Here is a 23,808-nt window from a genome sequence, read left to right as displayed (position 1 = left end):
AACAACCTTCCCATGTTGTTTGTATTTGGTCCAGAGTTTAGACACAGCTGACTGTGAACAACCAACATCTTTTGCAACATTGCGTGATGATTTACCCTCTTTTAAGAGTTTGATAATCCTCTCCTTTGTTTCAATTGACATCTCTTGTGTTGGAGCCATGATTCATGTCAGTCTACTTGGTGCAACAGCTCTCCAAGGTGTGATCACTCCTTTTTAGATGCAGACTAACGAGCAGATCTGATTTGATGCAGGTGTTAGTTTTGGGGATGAAAATTTACAGGGTGATTCCATAATTTATTCCTCAGAATTGAGTGAGTCCATATTTTTTTCCCTCTGCTTGGTCTAAAAAAGTAATCGTTACTGACTGCCACAATTATTTTTCCTGATTTCTTCTAGTGTTTCTTAAAGCCACAATGTTGCCATTTGAAATGACTTTAGTTTTGTGTCATGTCTGTGATCTGCTTTTTTTTCTACGAAATTAAACTGAATGAACATCCTCCGAGGCCGGTGATTCCATAATTATTGCCAGGGGTTGTATATATATGAAAGAAAAAAATAGTTTCACAAATTATTTGATAAAAATGGTTTGTTAATTGTTATATTACACTACTTGTGTGAATTGGGTGAAGTCTGCTATCTCTGATTAACTTGTTTAGTAAATGTTTGCACGTGTTAAAACGTGCACAAACACCATAGCACTTGCAAAAACCCAGCATGGTGAATTACTAACAGAGCGCACTAAGGTTTACATCTTGCAGATGTGCAAAATAGTGTGTATTGTCTATTTAGTGTTGAACAGGTGCTGACAGCATCTGTATTTTGCGTGTTTCAAATCTTGGCATTAACTTATTGCGCTTGACAGACTGCCGTTCCAGTGGCAGAGAGGACGCAGCCTCCTTGTCCACAGAATAATAATAATGATAAAAAGGAATTCATTGTGAACTTGGGACATATTTAAAGAGTTTGTGGTTTTCTTTGTGCTTGTCTCTTTGTGGATGGAGACATGTATTCTTAATCAATAAAAAACACACAACAAACAAACAAAGCAAACACTCTCTAATGAAGACATTTAATTATTCTTACATCTACATTTAAGCAAACTGGTGAATAATTATGCTGCGATCTGCCGTTGGAATGTACAGAGCACAGCTCTGTTTGCACCATTGTCTCTCTCTCTCTCTGTGTGTGTGTGTGTGTGTGTTCCACTGGTAGAATGCAGCACAATTATTCCCCAGTTTGCTTAAATACTATAGGTGGAACAATAATAAATATCTGAAATTGTAGATTGTTTATTTTTTTTAGTTGCCAGTGGGTGAGCATGTTCAGTTATGTGGCAATGTTTGTGCATGAGGAAGCACATGCACCTGCAAGTGGTTCATTTAATTTAATTTTGCACTTACAGCCATTAATATGTGCAAAATCCTCATTAGCATACTGCTGTCTACATACTGTAGCTATCTGGGATCTCTGTAAATCAGGCTCTTTGTCTTTTGAAATAAAATGGTTTAGATTATTTCAAAATGTTTCAGATCAATCAATATTAATTGGCAGAATTAAATATAGCAGCTACACTAATCTGTTAATTGATTAGTTAAGAAGAAATCAAACCAGTGAATGTTTTTACAAATAATTCACACCATGTGTCTATGAATATCTGGTGTGGTTATTGGAAATATTTGAATGTGAATTAATTAGAGAAAATCTGGTTTTATTTCTCTCGGTACCTCGCATGTGCCAGATATCAGCCTCAAGTGAGCCACGACCGACCTGTCATCTGAGCCCCGTCCAGCCTCGAGTGGCTCATGTCACCGCATATGATCCACGTCAAGCTACATACAGTAGTGTTCAGAATAATAGTAGTGCTATGTGACTAAAAAGATTAATCCAGGTTTTGAGTATATTTCTTATTGTTACATGGGAAACAAGGTACCAGTAGATTCAGTAGATTCTCACAAATCCAACAAGACCAAGCATTCATGATATGCACACTCTTAAGGCTAGGAAATTGGGCTATTAGTAAAAAAAGTAGAAAAGGGGGTGTTCACAATAATAGTAGCATCTGCTGTTGACACTATAAACTCAAAACTATTATGTTCAAACTGCTTTTTTAGCAATCTTGTGAATCACTAAACTAGTATTTAATTGTATAACCACTCTTTTTCATGATTTCTTCACATCTGCGAGGCATTAATTTTGTTGGTTTGGAACCAAGATTTTGCTGGTTTACTAGTGTGCTTGGCGTCATTGTCTTGTTGAAACACCCATTTCAAGGGCATGTCCTCTTCAGCATAAGGCAACATGACCTCTTCAAGTATTTTGACATATCCAGACTGATCCATGATACCTGGTATGCGATATATAGGCCGAGCACCATAGTTGGAGAAACATGCCCATATCATGATGCTTGCACCACCATGCTTCACTGTCTTCACTGTGAAGTGTGGCTTGAATTCAGAGTTTGGGAGTCGTCTCACAAACTGTCTGCGGCCCTTGGACCCAAAAAGAACAATTTTACTCTCATCAGTCCACAAAATATTCCTCCATTTCTCTTTAGGCCAGTTGATGTGTTCTTTGGCAAATTGTAACTTCTTCTGCACATGTCTTTTATTTAACAGAGGGACTTTTCGGGGGGATTCTTGCAAATAAATTAGCTTCACACAGGCGTCTTCTAGCTGTCACAGCACTTACAGGTAACTCCAGACTGTCTTTGATCATCCTGGAGCTGATCAATGGGTGAGCCTTTGCCATTCTGGTTATTCTTCTATCCATTTTGATGGTTGTTTTCTGTTTTCTTCCATGCGCATTTTTTGTCCATTTTAAAGCATTGGAGATCATTGTAGATGAACAGCCTATAATTTTTTGCACCTGCGTATAAGTTTTCTGCTCTCCAATCAACTTTTTAATCAAACTACGCTGTTCTTCCGAACAATGTTCTTGAACGTCCCATTTTCCTCAGGCTTTCAAAGAGAAAAGCATGTTCAACAGGTGCTGGCTTCATCCTTAAATAGGGGACACCTGATTCACACCTGTTTGTTCCACAAAATTGACGAACTCACTGACTGAATGCCACACTACTATTATTATGAACACCCCCTTTTCTACTTTTTTTTTTACTAATAGCCCAATTTCATAGCCTTAAGAATGTGCATATCATGAATGCTTGGTCTTGTTGGATTTGTGAGAATCTACTGAATCTACTGGTACCTTGTTTCCCATGTAACAATAAGAAATATACTCAAAACCTGGATTAATCTTTTTAGTCACATAGCACTACTATTATTCTGAACACTACTGTATAATCCATGTAGCATCATGATAAACGTGACGTTGGTGCACATTTTGGCATGAGTTTGGTGCAAACCTCCAGCCCTCCCACACTTGGTTCCTTTAAAGTGTGGGTTTTCAATTCACAGCATCCATTCAAGATGTCACATTTTTTAAACGCAGTCCAAAAAAGGCAGTGCACTGACTGAGTGTGTGCAACTGTGGATCACTTCCAAAAAAAAAAAAAAAAAAAATTTCTTCTTTCTTCGCTCTTTTGCACGCTATCGTTCTGTGTTCCTGGACAGCTCTGCGCACCTTCTCGTGCATCACTGGTGTTATTTCTTCCGCGGCTTTAAACACACAGCCACTTTGACACTGTGATCCAACTTTTAACTTTGTGATCATTCATTACTGACTGCAAAAACACTCTTTTGTGAGCTGGCGTTGTGCCTAAATGCTTGTTTTGAGCACGAGTCATTGCGTCAGTGCGCACACACAGCGGAGCTCAATCTGATCCATGAAGAAGATATTAAATCTATCATAAGCATACTTTTACAGCTAGGAATGAACATGCAACTGTTTTGCCAAGCTATAAAAGCATGGAGCGGGAAAGAGTGGAAAAAGCATCCAGAAGAAACGGTCTTCTGTGATTCCAGAAGCGATTAGAGGTGTTTTCAGTGTCCAAGGTTTGACAGAAAATGATTAATCTGCTACAAAATAATTATTTTATATACAGCATCCAGCGCACAGAGCAGGTGGAATTGTGTCTGCAAGAAGGCAGCCGCTCCAAAAATAGACTCTCAGGTCCTGCATAGCTGCCAGGCGCTCGGATAATGGGCTTTTAGCAGCCTCATCCGCACCACAAACATGCCTCTATAATATTCGTTAGTCCTCATAGTAACCCGTACACAAATTGCCCCATGCTGTTGTTGCTAAATTTTGAAAATCTTGAAATTAGCGCCATGCTCAGAGATGAACTTCGTTAACCGAATATTCTGCCTCTAAGAGCCACTCTGAGCCACTATTCTTCCACGATAGTTGAATAAATCCTCTCGTAGCAAAAAAAAAACAAAAAAAAACAAAAAAACCCCCCAAAAAAACCAAAACAGAAAAAAAAAACAACAAAAAAAAACGATGTGGCTCATTATTCATCCTTCATTATTTGGTGGGACCAGGGCTTTAGGGTCATTATCCTGCTGAAAGATGAACTGTCGCCCTAGTCTGAGGTCAAGAGCACTCTGGAGCAGGTTTTCATCCAGGATGTCTCTGCACGTTGCTGCATGAATCTTTTCCTCACTCCTGACTAGTCTCCCATTTCCTTGTGCTGAAAAACATCCCCACAGCATGATGCTGCCACCACCATGCTTCACTGTAGGGATGGTGCCTGGTTTCCTCCAAATATGACACGTGGCATTCATGCCAAAGAGCTGTCTCATCAGACCAGAGAATTTTGTTTCTCATGGTCTGAGAGTCCTTCAGGTGTACTTTGGCAGAAGTCCAGGTGGGCTGCCATGTGCCTTTACTAAGGAGTGGCTTCCGTCTGGTCACTCTACCATACAGGCCTGTGTGGTGGATTGCTGCAGAGATGGTTGTCTTTCTGGAAGGTTCTCCTCTCTCCACAGAGGAATGCTGGAACTCTGACGGAGTGACCATCAGGTTCTTGGTCACCTCCCTGACTAAGGCCCTTCTCCCCTTATTGCTCAGTTTAGATGGGTGGCCACTGTGCTCATAGGGACCTTCAAAGCAGCAGAAATGTTTCTGGACCCTTCTCCAGATTTCTTCCTTGAAACAATCCTGTCTCGGAGGTCTACAGACAATTCCTTAACTTCATGATTGGTTTGTGCTCTGACATACACCATCAGCTGTGGGACTAAATCATGTCCAATCAATGGAATTTTCCCCACGTGGACTCCTATGAAGCCATAGAAACATCTCAAGGATGATCAGTGGAAACAGGATGCACCTAACCTCAATATTGATCTGTATGGCAAAGGCCGTGAATACTTTTGTACGCGTGATTCCTTAGTTGTTTTTTTATTTTTAATAAATTTGCAAAAATCTAAAACAACAAAAACACATTGCCATTATTGGGTACTGTGTGTAGAATTTTGAGGAAAAAATGAATTTTCTCCATTTTGGAATAGGGCTGTAACATAACAAAATGTGGACAAAGTGAATACTTTCCGGATGCACGGTACGTATTTGTGTGTGTGTGTGTGTGCATCTTGTAGAATATGTGTGTGACTGAAGGATTTACAATACAGTCATTATTGAAGGAGACCGGAAGGATGTGCTCCTATTGGTGGAGGCATATGCTTAATATTATGTCAAAGCCCAGGACGGTACTATGTAAAATACGAGTGAATGAATGTATAGATATGAGGTCTGTCCATAAAGTATCGTACCTTTTTATTTATTTTTTTTAACTATATGGATTTGATTCATATGTTTTCACGTCAGACAAGCTTGAACCCTCGTGCACATGCGTGAGTTTTTCCACACCTGTCGGTGACGTCATTCGCCTGTGAGCACACCTTGTGGAAGGAGTGGTCCCGCCCCGTCGTTGGATTTTCATTGTCTGGAAATGGCGGAATGATTTGGGGTTTTTTTCCATCAGAATTTTTTCAGAAGCTGTTAGAGACTGGCACCTGGAAACCATTCGAAAAATTTATCTGGCTTTCGGTGAAAATTTTACGGGCTTCACAGAGAATAAGGTCTGTTAGTATAGCTTTAAGGACCCCTTTAAGAATGCTCGGCGCACTGCACTCCGAGCTGTGACGACGCGGCACAAGCCACCGGACCATTTCTGAGCTGATGGCTCTGTGGATACGAGACCGTCGTGTGCTCTTTCTCTGGTTATCACAAGAGCTGGACATCAGCCATTTTCCGGCAGATTTCACTTTTAACAAGAGATTTTGTCATGGTAAGCCGTGCGGAGGCTTCGCGCGTCACGACCGATTCGCTTTGGAAGCGAGACAAAGGAACACCTGCGTTTCTGCGTGTCAGAGGACAAGTTTGGACATGTCTGTCTCGGCTTTCAATGCTTACCAGTCCAGTAAGTATCAGTGAAATTGTGGAGAGCTGGACATGTCCAAATTTGTCCTCTGACACGCCGAAACGGAGGTGTTCCTTTGTCTCGCTTCCAAAGCCGCGTGAAGCCTCCGCACGGCTTTCCATGACAAAATCTCTTGTTAAAAGTGAAATCTGCCGGAAAATGGCTGATGTCCAGCTCTTGTGATAACCAGAGAAAGAGCACACGACGGTCTCGTATCCACAGAGCCATCCGTTTAGAAATGGTCCGGTGGCTTGTGCCGCGTCGTCGCAGCTTGGAGCGCGGCACGCTGAGCGTCCTTAAAGGGGTCCTTAAAGCTGTACTAACAGACCTTATTCTCTGTGAAGCCCGTAAAATTTTCACCGAAAGCCAGATAAATTTTTTGAATGGTTTCCAGGCGCCAGTCTCTAACAGCTTCTGAAAAAATTCTGATGGAAAAAAACCCCAAATCATTCTGCCATTTCCAGACAATGAAAATCCGATGACGGGGCGGGACCACTCCTTCCACAAGGCGTGCTCACAGGCGAATGACGTCACCGACAGCCGTGGAAAAACTCACGCATGCGCACAAGGGTTCAAGCTTGTCTGACGTGAAAACATATGAATCAAATCCATATAGTTAAAAAAAAAAAAAGGTACGATACTTTATGGACAGACCTCGTATATAGTGATTTTCTTTATCATTAAAATAAGTCATAAAATGAGCAATACAATTCACTAATTCACTAAAATTAAATTTTTGCACATTTTTCCAAATTGAGTGCTGTAATATAACCAGCAGGACCTCACTGATGTATACAGAAATTTTTGTGTCACTACACCGTATAACATTGACACTATTGAAAATTTAAACAATAAAAAATTCTCCAAAGTTTTCACAAAGACATTTTTCCAAACGGAGTGCTGTAGTATATCTAGCAGGACTCCACTGATGTGTTCAGCAAATTTGGTGACACCACACCTGAATTTATTGAATATTTTTCTGGTGTCTTTTTTTTTTGCACTTTGTATACGGTCCCTACGTTTCTCAGCCGTCTGCTCGTTCAGGTCAATATTATTTTTCCAGCTCAGAAACTAGTGTTAATCTAGTGAAACTAGATTATTGAACCATTGACTGGAGGGGGACGTTTCTGTCCTCTGTGAGTTTGACAGCTTCGTTCACATTTGACAGGTGGACTGTCCCAGTCACATTCCTCACCTGATACTGTCCCTGGAGCGGGACACACCCAGCAGTGCCAGGCGCTTGACACCAGAAGTGAGAGCTGCTCGGATCACCCCACCACCTCATTGGCTGTAGTATAAAATAAAAAAACAAATACATAAATACAACATAATTTTTGCGGAGATAAGGTTTGCCGCAAAAACTATGTTATAATGTATATGTATATATGTATGTATGTATGTGTATGTATGTATGTACTATATATATATATATATATATTCACGATTTGGTCGATATTTATTCGGTATTCACAGTTTGCAATGATTTGCGGATAATTCACGATTTGCAGCTGATTCACGTTTTGGGGATTCACAGTTCTCACAATGTTGACATAAAAATCCAACATCTGTCCCAAGATTTAATAGTTTCTTTATTGACTTGTGGCTCCAGCAAATGTAAAGAAAGTAGGAAAAATCATGACCTCCTTCAGAGAGATCACTAACAATCAAGATCATAAAGATAATCAATAAACAAGATCATTCAGCTGAAGTTTTAATAGCACGTTGGTCACTCAGTCATTTTTTTACAGAGATATAGAAAAATGAAGGGCAAAAACAAGAAACACAAACGCCCATTTGTCACGTGGCAGAATCATTTAACGAGAATGAAAATGACGAGAATCAGATGTTACAGCTTTCGAAGTCACCAGATCTTAACTTGACCTTTGGGAAAATTTTGGACCGATGTGTCAGACAGTCACCTTGTGGCCCTTTCCACACGTTCTGTTGCTTTTTCCTTTAATTTCTCACCCATCTGTGTGAATGGGTAGAATGTCTAAAATATTTTGCATACACTTATTTATCTTCCAGATGCCACAGTACAAACAAAAGTGTTGTGATTTAACAGTTTACGACGCTTGTTCTTGTGTTTTTTTCACCCGTTATTTCAATAAAGCTCCGAGGCCTGAGATGGTGCGCCGGCCTTTTTGAAGTGGTAATTACTCTCTCTCTCTCTCTCTCTCTCTCTCTCTCTCTCTCTCTCTCTCTCCATGTCTCTGTACCTTGCTCGATCTGGATCATGTGTGCTTCTGGCTAGTTTTGGTTTGGTGTGTGTGCGTGCGCTTGTGCGTGGCGCCCCCCCCTCGTCCTCGCTCTCCTGTAAATTCAGTGTCCTGGACACAAACCAGACGGCGAGAGCAAAACAACCAAAATGGCACTGGGGGGCCAATGATAGAGAGAGAGAGAGAGAGAGAGAGAGAGAGAGAGAGAGAGAAAGAAAGAGAGACTTTCACCATTAATGGCGCATAAAGATGAAAAGCAGCTTCTTCTTAACATTTCAGAAGTCCTTTTTGTGATTTTCACCTTGTAGCCTCGCTCTGTACTGACTCCCATTCTGCCTCTCTCTCTCTCTCTCTCTCTCTCTCTCTCTCACACGTTAATCACTTTGCATGCACTCATTTAAATATTAAAATTTTCTTTAATCATCAAAGCCAGTGAGCATCATGCATATTCATACCATTGCCTCCATTCCCTGGATCTCAGGTTCATTACTCTGCCGTGCAGCCATTAACCACTTCCCTAATCACACACACACATGCCTGTTTACAGATGCGCGTGCATGCACGCATGCGTGCACGCGCAGCTAGCCACCAGCGCTAACCAGTGCTAATCCGCTAACTCGACTAAAAGGCCCGCCTCCAGTGTAAAGTGAGCTCGTCACCCGCCCGGCTGCTGCATGGAGCTGAGACTATTTGTCAAGAGGCTCTGCGAAACTTTCATTTGCATAATGACTTTGTAGTTCTGCATTAATAAAATTTGCATATGAAGCCGTGTTAATTACTCCTGATCAGCCTTTTTTGCATTCATGCATGGTAATTTTCGGCGACTTGAGAAAATTGATGTCCTGGCATCAGGGATGAGATTGGTGGGCAAGGGTGTGTGTGTGTGTATGTGTGTGTGTGAGTGAGAGAGAGAGAGAGAGAGAGAGAGAGAGAGGATGAAGGTGAGGAGGGTGCAGAATAAATAGATTGGTGTGGTTTGTTTTTCAGTGTCTGTATTTAAGTTTTATGAATTATCCTGTAATTGTCAAGAGTGAGATGAGAGGATGTTTGATAAAATCTCATCCTACTTCTGTACCTCACTCACTCACTCACTCACTCACTCACTCACTCACTCACTCACTCACTCACTCACTCACTCACTCACTCACTCACTCACTCACTCACTCACTCACTCGTCCACACAGCGCTGGCCTGCAGCCATTTGTGAGACTATTTACGCTCAGTTCTTCATTTCAAACAGCAGATGTGTATTTTATTTTGGCTTCTCACAGTTCTGGCTGTTTTTGTGTTTCAGCTCGATAAGTAGTTTTATATGCGTTACGTCGCAGGCAACCTTTTTTCAAAACACGCAAATGGAACGTTCAGTAAAAGACATCTTTCGGAATCAACTTTCTGAAGTCAATCAGTCAATCATAGTGTATATATATATATATATATATATATATATATATATATATATATATATATATATATATATATATATATATATATATATATATATATATATATATATATATCTCCCACCCCTGCCACATTTCTCCATATGACGTGGAGTTGTGTCAGGAAGGTCATCTGGTGTAAAACCTTTGCCATTTCACCATGCAGATACATCCTTGGATTTGCAAACAAGGGAGCAGCCAAAGGGACTTACTAGTCAATCATAGTATATAATTTCTTTTTGGAAATCAAGTTCCCACCATCATTACATTGAAGCTTAAAATAGCACTTTTTTTTTCTTGATTCTTTTTATTTTAAATTTTTTTTGCAACATGTGAATATGCCACCAAATATAATGAGAAAGCCGTGAAGCCAAACCCACATTTCACAGTGTCAGCTATGTAGAGAAAATGTTACATGGGCTTTTAAAGAGTCAAGTCCACTTACAATTAAATATCTGAACTCATTTCCATAAAATGAGCCATTTTACAAAACATTAGCAATGGACCACAAGTATGACTTTGACCTCTGACCTTGTTCTTTGGCCGATCCCAACCACAATAAAACCACTTTGTGACATTCATAGGCCCAACATACCTACCACATTTAATCATAATTAGATTCAGCATTCTCAAGGGAGCTTTCACACTATGACATGAAGGCTGACGCCAGAGGAGGCTCACTCCATTCAAACGCTGACGATTAGCCCGGCGTTTGCTGACGGAGAGTGAAAAGTTGATGAACATTGACCAGTGCCGAGGTCTGGCAGACTGCACAGGAACTACGTCAATGTCAGTCGGGCAACGCTCATGTTTGTCGTGATCAGCGGAGGCAACCAGAGCAATAACAGCGTACTGGCAGCGGCACTGTAGCAGGCAGGGGTGGTGGCCAAGTGGTTAGTGTGGAAGGTTCATGGTTCAAACCCCACCACTGCCACATTCTTCCATGTAACATGGAGTTGCATCAGGAAGGGCATCCGGTGTAAAACGTGCCAAACCAACATCCTGATCCACTTTGGATGTGTTCTGGTGACCCTGAGTGGAAAAACAAGGGAACAGCCGAAAGGAGGTATTTTAGCAGAGGTCATGTAGTGGTTGTAGTGGTTTTAGCATGAACGTCGAAGATTTTGAGCATGTTGAAATTTTTCTGGGACTACGATGGACATCGGCGATTAGCATCAGCGTTGGCTGTCTGACGTCAACTTAGCTCCTGCCGAGTCTGGCGGATCTTGGCACTGGTTGACTTTAATCAACTTTTCGCTGTCTGTTGGCAAACACCGGGCTAATGATCACAGCAGTGGCATCACTAACCAAACAGCTCATGCTCCAGTTTTAATTGCACAAAAACTATAAACGTGTGTCACTTACAAAAACCCGCTTATACAAGTAGATATCACATGAGCTGTACTGGGTTAATAACGTCAAGACTGTTTCCATTTTCAGGAATTTCATTTTAATAATCTCAAAATGCATTAAATCTAATGGCAACCAGGAAAGTCAAAAAGTAAAATGCTTTTGTCTGCACACTTATTGTATAGGTTGGGCTAAATTATCAACACTGCTGGTTTCGTCTTCTAAAAATGAGAATTTGCCGATATTAAGAACATTATTTCTTTTTTGTTAACTCCATTGGGATTTGTGAAACATTATTCATATGAACAAATTTATTTGCCTTCTTTTTCCACATTTGATCATAGTTACTGCTGTATGATTAACACAATACCAATGGTTCCTATAAGGGGCCTTTGGAAGTCCCTGGACCCTACTTTGACAACCACTTGGTTTAGCAGCTACTGAGACATGACGTCTACTTTGCTGTTTGGCTTTTAATAGCTTTGGAAAATCAGCTTTTCTTTGATGAAAATGGCATCTAAGTGAGCAAAGGTTGATTTTAGAAGCTTTCCATTTATTTAAAGCTTTTCCCTCAAGGACGAGCTCATTTAAATTCCCCACAGGGGCGATCAGGTTTAACAAACCTCCTGCTAAACCCACTTAGTGAGAGTTTCTTCATGGTCCCTCCAGAGTTCAGGCATTTATTCATGGTTTTTTTTTTTGGCCTTTTGCTTGTGGTTTTGGCACACAGTTGTGCATGTATGTACAAATGTGTCATGGCTGTTTTACTGAGATGAACCAAATGTAGTGAAACGGAGTGCCCCGGTGAAAGGGATAGGGGGGGAAAAAATGTGTTTTTCTTGGTGGTGTCTGATTTTTCAAATGCACCGACAGAAATAACGCTTAAAGCGATTAACAGCGTGGAGAGACCGGTGCTTCGGCCAAGGCAAAGACATTTTCAACAGGATGGACATCAGTCACAGGCAGCCGTAGATGGAGATTTTCAGGATTCTTTAGTTTCTTTTCTCCTCATTTTTAGTGCAAAGACATCATGAGGCATTTCTGTCTGATTCCTATCTCTCCGACATCACCTGTCAATCATTTCTTGCTCTAAGTACCTAAAGGTGAAAGGGCACATGACATGGTATCCTGTCTTCATTCCAATTATTCATTTTTCATAAAATTAGCACAATGAAACAAAAATTTGCAACGCCACAACCACAGGGACAATAGCACTGCAGGTGCTTTATGGAGAATTTGGCAGGAACAATGGAAAAAAAAAAGGCAAAAAAAAAAAAAATGAAGAGAAACTCAGAAGTTGCCATGACAACAAAATTGACAAACATCATTACCACACGGAGACGAAAGCAGTCACAATTAGTTTTCCTTTCAGTTTTTCTGACATGATAAGGTGAGACTGTTACAGAAATAAATAAATGGAAAATTCCTTGAAATGCTAAAGATAACAGGATCTTTTTGAACCCTCTAGGGTCCAATGGCATTTTCTTGATTTAAGGTACTTAATTTTGTATAATGTCCATATGTTGCACATCAGAATGTTCAGAACAGACTCAGCCTTCTGAGTTTGAGACATATATTTGTCTAGAACACTGTGTATAATATATAACTTGGCCATAAATGTGAAAATAGGAATTATGTTTTAATAATTTCTTCAAATCTTAAGTGAATATACATTTTTATTCATAAGGACAAAATGTTTTGGTGTTAGAAATGGGTTTACCAAACTCTTCAGGTCACAAAACAGTGACCAACTATGAATTAAAACAATGTATAATAAAAATAAAGGTGGATCTAAATTCTGCACCACAAAAATTCCAGAACAGGTCAGTGCTCGACTTTATACTAGGGGAGCTACGACCACTACCTAAACTGGCCTCAAGACAGTTATTCAAGATGGCATCCAAGATGGCTGCCAAAATTGGGTTTTTCACTAAAACACCTTTAAACAACATATAAACAACTTAAATATCACAGAGATTCAATGATGAGGGTCTATTGGTGGCCATTTTGAATCTTAAACCCATGAATGAATTTAGTTTAGGCACAAATGAGTTTGCTGTGACCTGCAATGGTCTTCCAATTGAATCTCCTGGCGGTTTAGTCCTGGCGGCGGGGGTGGGTGTGGGTGTGGGGGGGGTGCAAAGGTAGTAGTTGTAGCTCCCCTAATATTAGTCCAGGTTTTTGGTGGTCTATGGTGCAATTGCTTTCTATGCAATAACAATGGTCCAGCATTGGGCCTAAACACAGCTTGCTTAAAGACAAATGCACAGATATCACAATTCTATGCCTTATTTACTGTACAGGACATGGGCTCTGAGCGTGAAAATTAAAATAACACATGCTATGCCATGTGGGCTTAGCACTAGATGGTAGATGGTGTCCTTCACCGCTTTCTCTTTAACTGGCTGGAATTCCTACATTTCACATAACGTGTGATTTAAATAGAAAGGAAATATGATGAAATAACAATAATTAAGTTTCATTAGCTTGTGGAGATGATGCATAAGTGTGAGAGTACTGTGCAGCTGATACATCAAAGTAAAAAGTACCCCTTGATGTCTCCATAGCGACGTGTGGGTAAACAGCTTTCCGAACAGCCTGATGTAAAAATTTCCTTTTAATGTTTTTCTCCCATCATGGTGGCTATGGCTCGAGGAAATTTTATTTACATTCACGACACTTGCACATGCATTTCTGCTGATGTGGAACGTGTAGTTTTTGGAGCTGCGAGCTAATCTTCGCATCCACGGAGCGACGAAATGTCAAAGTGTCTCATTGGGAGGAGCTGGATAATTGTATGTGGCTTCACAGCTAACAATCTAAAGCAGCGCTCACTTACTTAAAGCAGGCACACATTTATGGCAAAGACGATGAAACATTGAACTCAAGGTTTAATATCAGTAATCTTTAATTCTAAAGCAGCCGGTCTGCCATCAGCATTTAGTATCATCGTGCCTGCTCAGAAATGTAATCTGTGACTAAAACATGCTGCAGGTTCCTCTGTGAATAATCCCTCTGCCAGTGGGAGAGACTTTCTTATAGCCTGTTGGGTTTTGTGACCGCCAACAATCAGATCAGGTGACAAAGTGCGAGATATAGTTTGTTTTCAATTGTGTCCGTGAGCGAAGAGCTGTTGTCAGGTAGGCAGAACGTGAAAATGAATAGAGAGAGGAGAAAGGCTGAAGGAGGACGATTGGGAAGCTTTGTTCGGGTGACAATGGTGGATGCAAAGCGGGGCAACGCTATACTTCCCTGTGCATTCATCCCGACCCGCCGCTGCTGATATTTAGGACGCGGCCCCACCAGGAAAGGCTGCACCCCGCGCTCCTTCTGAATGCCATTGTACATTATGTAGGCTGCACCCTGTGTGTGTGTGTGCATGCACTGATTCCTGCTCAAGGTGCATCTGTTTGTGTGCGGAAATTTGAACCACGTGCACATGTGTTTATGCTGCAGTTTTACTCAATGAAAACTTGTGTACTAGTGTAATCAGTGTTTGTGTTTCCTTTTCTCAGTGCAAGTTTTCAGTGTGTGTTGCAGAGTGAGTCTGAGCACAGTGCGGGTTGTTCTTGTTGCACACTGACACTGGGAGGTTTAGTAACATAAGGAAGGTAGGAGTCCAATCTTTCATATCTGCACATCACATCTACAGGCAAGAATACACGGATAAATATCTCTTTCTGCGCTGCGTATACACTTTGATTTGTTTGGATGTGTGGTGCGGGTCCCTCTGTGGTGCACGTGTACTGGGCAGGTGTGGAAACTGCAATCGCACATGGGTGCAGAACAAAGCACCCATAGACAGAAGAAGCGTAGAAAGATACTGTGGTCCAGACTCGACTGATATGCTTGAGGTGAGAATCTGACTGAGCATAGGACATAATAATAATAATAATAATAATAATAATAATAATAATAATAATAATAATAATAATAATAATAATAATACATCCTTTGGATTCTCCCTTGTTTTCTCTCGGGGTCACCACAGCAGATCCGTGCACTTCACCGCTTGGCCACCACCACTACAGCCAACAACAACAACAACAATAACAATAATAATAATAACAATAATAATAATAATAATAATAATAATATATATATATGTGTGTGTGTGTGTGTGTGTGTGTGTATCACTCATGTCCATAAATTAAACTAACTCAAAAATGAATTGTTGTCAAAACAACTCAGTTCCTTGGAGTGCATTTAAAGTTCTGGGGCATTTAATTGTTGGTGATGTATTTCCAGTGTATTCCATTCACTCATTTTAACTGAGTTTATGTAATGGAGGCCAGCAGGTGTCGCTGTGTATATGTAGTTAGTAAACCTCACTCCCAACAGCTCAAAGGATTTCTCTGGTCACAAGGCAGAGTCCTGGGTTTTAGCCTTCTGGTTAGAGAGTCCAACTCCCATGCCGGAGATCGTGAGTTCACATCCCAAGGGGAGTGAATGGGTGGAGTCATAACAACACAATGCAGAGTCAAGAAGTAAACCAAAGGATACACCAAAACAACACAATGCAGAGTCAAGAGGTAAACCAAAGGATACACCAAAACAACACAATGCAGAGTCAAGAAGTAAACCAAAGGATACACCAAAACAACACAATGCAGAGTCAAGAAGTAAACCAAAGGATACACCAAAACAACACAATGCAGAGTCAGCAAGTTGCTCGCCAGCTGGCTTGGTCACTTGTTTGTTCTTCCCAGGTCTTATAGTCAAAGGAGTAGTTGTTGAGGTTGTGGTTCAGGAGGTTCTTCTGCTACCTTCCCCGGACTATTTTCCTGAGATCAGATTGTCGTAGAAGATCTGCTTGGCGAGTCAGCTGTCATCCCTCTTAACGATGTAACCCACCCTTTGAAGCTGGTTTTTGACGATGAGACACTCTATGCTTTGGAACTTGGCTTCAGCCAGGATGCTGATGATGGTACGGTAGTCTTACCACCTGATGTGGAGGACACTCCTCAGGCAGCATTGGTGGAATCGCTCAAGGATTTCAGGTGGTGACAGTAGGTGGTCCAGGAGATCTGTAGTTGAAGTATACATTTTCCCATGAGGCATGATGTTTACACCTCAGTGGTGGGATTTGTGTGTGTGTGTGTGTCTATTAGTAACTTTACTTAAAGCACTGGTCCGATGGACCTAATGGCCTAGACAGGAGTTACTACTGCTTCTTCTGTGTAAGTGGATCCACTCAATAGTCTGTAATTACCAAATTACAGACTTTTGTAATTATCTAAACCTTTTGGAATTGCACATTGTGAATTCTCATTAAAAACAGACTACCTCACAAGGTTAAAGAAAGAGACAAAAAGAAAAACTCAATTAACTCAGACAGAATAACCCAGAGACCAGACAGAAATGTGACCAATTACTAAATCTAACCTTTATAAAGACAGACGCAGAATCCACAGCAACGCCACTTAAGATGCTTTTGACTAAATTTCATTGTGTGATGTGATTTTGGCTTCAATCTGTCATGTATGAATTAGAAGACAAAGAGCTGCAGCGCGCTGCATAAAGATATCAGACACCCTGCAAGTAGCTTCATGCTCAGTAGAACTGTGGTATCTTCCTTCCGCAGTGGGGAAATAAACTTGACAGTCAGTTGGCCAGCGAATGACCATAAAAAAATGTTTGGCACGCTGGTCATCGCCAACTCTCTCCAGCGGCTCTTTGCTCTCCTGCCTTTTATAAAACTGAAAATATCTCTCGCCTTCCAGCTATACCGTAACGCCCCACAATTGCAGACTTCTCTGAATTCACTTGGACTGAAACCAAGTAGCATGGATTTTTTGGGGCAGATTTCTCCCCGCTGAGTCTCAGAAACGACGCTGTGCTTTGTCTTGTCTCCTCCTACCAGAACATCCTGGTTTTTCTCACTGGCTTTGAGGATCTGAATCCGCAGCCGTTCCTTGTGTCGTCTATCAACCTGACAGTGGCGGCTTTTGCTACAACTCTGCAAACAAGATGTGATTTTGTAAGTGAGGGATGGGTGATACGGGTGGGAGTCTTGTAGATGCTGTAAAACACACACGTACGAATAGCACTTCAGAAATTGGTAATACGTGCAGTACGGCTTCCTAGATGAGCTGATGTTGATGCTTCCAAACTTTTTTGGACAGAGAAAGTGACTTCAACAGAAAGAAACTCTGCTAAAAATATCGTGACAATATTGCCCCTGCAGCAGCTCCTGCCTGGCCGTGTGGACAGGACGGGATTATCACTGTATTTTGCTGCGTTGGGGGACTCATGACTGCCCCTCTCCTGTACAATGGGTTGTTGGTGTATAGCGCCGGCCAAATCACCACTTAACAAAAGCTAATTTCTCACTTGGTTAAACTGGGAAGGATTAGGGGCCCTGTGTCGGCGCAATCCTTGTTTGGTGAAGAGTGAGGGATGGAAAGATGTTAGGAAAGGATTTAAACCTCAATTACAAGGGACTGAGGGCTTTTGTGTGTCCGTGGTGAAGGTGGGACACCGAGGTTTACCCGCAGTGAATCCACTGGAAGTGTTTGCTGCCGCGCGGTGCACGTATGTGGGTCTGCTGTTGTGCATACGTGCATGCAGCCGAGGGTGGCCTAGCCTGACAAATACATGTTGATCCCCTTGTTTAGGAGGGTTTTAGTCTCCCCAGTTTAACATAGTCACACTGGTCAGGTTTCACTCATACAGAATCAACAAGGATGGCTGACGTCCAATCAAAGCTTCAGATACAAAAGCAATTTAAAGGCTTCCTGTTTTGTGCCACGTCAGTGAAACGGTGAATGTTTTAATATCACAGTTTCTTGCAGCATTCGGTACCATGTTTTTTTCTTCTTTTAACCTCACACTTTAGTACCTTTTGTCAACATTTGGAACATAGAATCATTTATTACACTTCTTCATGTTAAAGCTCCAGTCCAGTGAATAAGAAATATAATAAATTAGTAGTAAAAGATCCACCTTGGATTTGCTGTGGCGACCCCGAGTGCAAACAAGGGAGCAGCCGAAGGGACTTACTACAGTAGTAAAAAGTAAGTCCCTTCGGCTGCTCCCCTTGTTTGCACTCGGGGTCGCCACAGCAAATCCTAGGTGGATCTGCATGTTAAATTGGCACGTTTTACGCCGTATGCCCTTCCTGACACAACTCCGCATTCCATGGAGAAATGTGGCAGGAGTGGGACGTGAACCAGGAACCTTACGCACTGAAACCAAGTGCATTAACCACTTGGCCACCACCCTTGCATAGTAAATATATATAAATATAGTAAATTAATAGTACATCTCCCATTTTCAATGCTACAAAGACAAATTATGACTGAAATTTGTTTTAAGCCAACAAAGCAAAAGATAGTATAGGAGACTTTGGGCTTTATGTTGGCAATCCAGTTGGGGTGAGTCCAGTGCATTTGTGCTATAATCTCAGTGCTAAATTGGATGCTGGACACAAAGGGGTTGAACCCATCTATCCATTTTCTATACCTGCTTACTCCAATTAAGGGTCACGGGGTGGGGTGGGGGTAATGGTGCAGCCATAGGGCATGAGACAGGGAGCCAGTCTGTGGCAGGGCCAAAGGGGTTGAATTTATCATCTAAATTATTCATGGGTGTGTCTTGGGCATAACAATTAAAAACAATCAAAGCATTGTCTGTCATGCCTGTTAAGATGGCATGTACATTGTTGAAATCTACACTCAAAAAATAACTTGCTCAGTGAACATAATAAAATTATGTAAGGTATTTCCACCCAAATAAAATGTGTTAACTTTTTTAAATTTGTTGGGCCAATATGATGAATTTGTGTTACTGTTACCTAATTACCATGGTTCAGGCCAACTTGATTTGTAAAGGTAAATGTAGACGTAAATGTAAATTTTTTTGGGTCAACATGATGAATTTGTGTTACTGTTACTCAATTACCATGATTCAGGCCAACTACTTGAAAGGCTAAATGTAAATGTAACGGCAAAAAAAAAAAAAAAAATGGGTCTCTTTGGCTGCTCCCTTGTTTGTGCTCGGGGTCACCACAGCAAACCTGAGGAGGATCTGCATGTTGAATTAGCACAGGTTTTACACCAGATGCCCTTCCTGATGCAACTCCACATTACTTGGAGAAATGTGGCAGAGGTGGGGTTTGAACCAAGAACCTTCCATACTGAAACCAAGTGCACTATTTCCTTGAGCCATTCAAACCTGTTTGATATAATTATGAGTTACTTAATTTATTAGGGTAGCTACAACTACTTTTAAAATGGTACAGTTACATGTCAACTGCTGTGTTGGATCAGCACAATTTATGCAGATCCACCTTGGATTTGCTGTGGCGACCCCAAGCGTAAACAAGCGAGCAGCCAAAGTGACACTGTTTTTTTTGTTACATTTACCCTTACAAATGTAGTTGACCTGAACCATGGTAATGAAGTAACAGTAACGCAAATTCATCATGTTGACCCAACAAATGAATATTTAGGTCACTCAGCAAAATTGTTTCTGGTTATCTTAATGCATTTTACTTGGGTGGAAATATGTTCTATAATTTTATTATGTTCACTGAGCAAGTTAGATTTTAAGTTGTTGCATGTTATGTTAAAACTACATGATTTGAATGTGTTCACGCATAAAACTTAATTTTATATGGTAGAAGCTACATGTTAAACTTAGGTTCATGTAACATAAAAACCAACAGCACCCATGTTGGTTTTTTTGGGTGTAAAGTGAGATGGATCTTGGTTCCCTCACTAGTCTCCTTCCAGCATGGTCACTCAGTTTTTGATAACTGCTGACTTAACACAGATTTCCACTACAGTACCTTAGTATTTGCATTTCTTAATGATAGATGTAAATGAAGTTCAACACATATTCTTTGACTTGGAAAAGTTTGTGTATTCATCCCCTTATTGTCTCAAGAAATCTGTCTGGAAAAGTGATGATTTAACCGTTATACTTAGAATACATTTCCCCCATTACAACTTTTTTTTAGAAAATGTGTTCTAAGCCTGAAATGCAGGAATGGATGTTAGATGTTTTTTGTGAAGGGACAGTGCAAATTCATGTACATCACCATACAGTGAAGTAAACAAGCCAGATTATAGCCACCTATCTTTTGTCCCTGGTAGATGTTCCACAACATGTTTTTTGATTCTGGTAGGAGGCTTATGCAGATACGACGAGAACATGCAAACTCCACACAGAAAGGGTGGGAAGTGATCCCACAACATTGTTTACTATGCTGTCAAGCATGGCTGGGACCCTTTCACCCTTTGGCCACATTAGCTACAAGAGACAGAGGCAAAGCAATCAGCTGCCATTCCTTTTCAGTCACTGTGGGTGTTTTACAGTGACAAGAGACAAGCAGTAAATATGCCACCAACTAGGCAAGGCAAAAATAGATTACTTGTTGGTTATATTTATAGTTATTCATAATAAAGCTATGTAGCCAGTCTGCTCTGTGTCAGCCTGATCCCCTTAGCTCTCAGAAGCTAAGCAGTGTGGTGTCTGGTTAGTACTTGGATGGGAGACCTCTTTGGAACACCAGGGGTTGTGTGTGCTTCTCCAGGTGAAACTGGAGTTGTATCAGGAAGGGCATCTGGTGTAAAAGTTATGCCAAATATCAGTGCAGATCTGGCTGTATCCGCTGTGGCGACCCTGAACGAATGGGAACAGCCAGATGGACAACTACATAATAAAGTTTAAATGGCAAAACATCAAGCGTCAGTTACATTGCTTTGTGTATATTAGTATCATAAATTTTTTAACTCTCTATCGGTATCAGCTCCCAATAAAATCCATATCGGTCAGGGTCTTACTTCGGGTTGTACTTTTGACAGGTTTCTGACTGCAGGACGATCTTGTGTCAATTAAAGCACACCAAAAAAGTGTTTTTGTGCTCCACATGTACTCTTCTGCCAATAACAATAGATGATTTTCAGTTGAAATTTGCTATTTATATGTTCATATTACCACTCAAAAAGCATTTGCGGCTCCACGAAGTCCCAAATGACAGCTTTGCCACCTCTTAGAACCATGCAGCATTTCTTCCACTGCGGCCTGACCAGCTTTTACTGGCTTTCCTCCGAAAACAACACTTAGCAGATGGCGCTGTCTTCAGAGCTCGTGTTCAGCGACGGGGTTCGGTGTGAGGGACGTTGTTGGTGGCTGTGTGGTGAAACAGCCACAATCTTCCATCTAGAAGCAGATGTTTGGCTGCTTTTCGCATCTCCTCAAGAGTTTTTGGAACGAAGCGAGGGATAAGAGGAGGATAGCGATCCCCTTTAACACCAAACCCTTTCGTTTGTATCAAAGCTTCGCTTCACCCCCACTGACACCCCTGAATTATTCACTTAGAGGAAAAGATAAACAAAGCTTGCTAGCTACAGTTGTTCTATTGATTTCTCTGGGCAAACATCACAGATAACAAAAAGAGGGCCAGAGGAGAGGCACTGGGCTGCTGCCGTTTCTTTTTTCCATGTGTGAATAAATCAATAACATGCGTAGTTTTTCTCCTGAGAAAGCAGTCTGTGTCCCGTTTCCCACCAAAACAAATAATGCATTTAAATTATAACTGCTTCATTATTTAGGCTGTTACAGCATGCATCTATGGATTCAGGGGTCTTCCCATGTGGGAAACATCTTTTCTACCTGTTGGATGGGCTAAAATTGCCTGTCGCTGGGGTAATTTGCTGTTCAGAACGACGTTGGGGGATGTCCAAGTAAACAATGCTGGCGGAGAGCCAAAAACTGGCACAACAGCCCCTCTGATTGGAAACAGGCAAATCCTCGCTCTTCTTTCTTCCTCCCTTTCATGCATGGAGGCAGCCGGAGAGAGGGTTTCAAAATAAAAGCGTCTGATTTAAAACAGAGAACACGCCGTCCTTACATAAAGGCATATTAGGTTGCAGTGCTTTTTGCTTCATTTAGTCCAAAAATGTCATGCACACTCACTTTGGCATGCTCGCATTTTTTTTGTGGATTCATTACACGCAACTAAATTTTGGGTCCATTTTAGTGCAGGATGGCAAACCAAGCCTTTGGCACCACTTGAAGGCTTTGAGATAAAAGGCATACCTGGGAGGAAATTACAGCTTGGCGGGCGCTGTGTTTTCTCTCTCCTGTCCTAAAAGCTCCTTAATCACCAGGGGGTTGTTCCATTGTTTTCGCTCCCTCTGCCCTGCAGCAGATTATTATGTCATCACCAGCTCAGGTACACTACGACCACCCGTGCAGACACTCACAAAAGCCATGCCATCCAAAGCATTTTCCTCTTTTGCCCAGCTGCGATTGGTCAGCGATAAAGTGCAAGTATAACCAGCTCATGCAGCCAGCGCAGCGCAGCCTGAAGCCGACGAGGAGTCTTGCGAACGAGGGGAAATCAGATCAGTGCATCCGTAGTGGTTTGTTTTGCACCTCACTACAGCAGTGAGATGCGGCGATCATCACACACGTGGAATCCCTCACACGAGCAGAGAACATCTAACAGCCGATCATGACCTCAAATCAAAATCAAATTTATCAATTTATATAGCGCCAAATCGCGACAAGGTTGCCTCAAGGCGCTTCACAAAACGTCATTTAAAAAGCAGAACAAAATGAATTAAAAGATTAAAAACACAATAATAGAATAAAAACATAAATAAGTTAAAAGAATAAAAGAAGACATGCAGTAACATAAAATATTAGTGATAAAACAGAGAAAAGAAATGTGTCTTCAGACTAGCTTTAAAAGTCTATGCAGAGTCTGATTGCCGGATCTGGGTGGCCAGATCGTTTGACAGAGCTGGGGCATGGTATGAAAATGCTCTGCAAACCGCCGACTTTTTATTCACCCTAGGAACACATAGTAGACCAGCACCCTGTGAATGCAGTACCCGAGCCAGTACATAGGGCTCAACCAGGTCGGCCAGGTAGGGAGGTGTCAGTCCATGAACAATATTGTAGGCCAGCAACAACACCTTAAAGTCTGATCACAAATAGACCACAGGCCAATGAAGGGATGCCAGAACCGGTGTCATATGGTCAAACCTTCTGCTTCATGTCAGAAGTCTCTGACTATTGACGGGACAAACCCTGTGTGACGACACCCACGGGTTTTGTTGCTCTGAGTGCTGCTATGTTGATAGCACTTACGCTGCTTACTTATTGACAAACCCGTAGTTGGATAAAGACGTAGAGGATGGGTGACACAGTGTATGATATGGGTGAGATGAATGAAGCCTGAATATGACCCCCCCCCATCTTTGGGTTACCCGAAAGCTAAGCTAACAGGCTAACCCTAACCCTAACCCTAACCCTACCCTCTGTTCTTGTGTTTATTAAATCATATTTTTGAGGACTGTGTGCTGGTTCTCCTAATGGTTTGCTTTGGTGTGGGCAGCTGCAAGATGTCCTAATACTGTTAGCATACAACATTAAATCACAGAATAATTTCACTTGATGCAAATACTGCAGCACAGACATCTTAGATGATCTGTCAGGATAATTAACCAAACCAAACCAAAATGCT

At 41.4% G+C, this 23,808-nt stretch overlaps 1 protein-coding gene and 1 long non-coding RNA gene across 5 annotated transcripts in view; both read left to right on the top strand.

Annotated features, from left to right (window-relative positions):
* Positions 1-23,808, top strand: part of bcl11ba (BAF chromatin remodeling complex subunit BCL11B a) — a 99,126-nt gene that overhangs the window by 28,425 nt on the left and 46,893 nt on the right. The gene's annotated exons all lie outside the window — the stretch shown is intronic.
* Positions 799-22,646, top strand: LOC117501101. The gene is made up of 3 exons (XR_004557929.1): positions 799-868; positions 6,325-6,329; positions 22,636-22,646. It is a non-coding gene; the product is annotated as an uncharacterized LOC117501101 (long non-coding RNA).

Source organism: Thalassophryne amazonica, chromosome 19 (assembly GCF_902500255.1).
Source record: "Thalassophryne amazonica chromosome 19, fThaAma1.1, whole genome shotgun sequence".
NCBI classification, from domain to species: domain Eukaryota; kingdom Metazoa; phylum Chordata; class Actinopteri; order Batrachoidiformes; family Batrachoididae; genus Thalassophryne; species Thalassophryne amazonica.
This window is presented reverse-complemented; position numbering and strand designations above follow the sequence as displayed.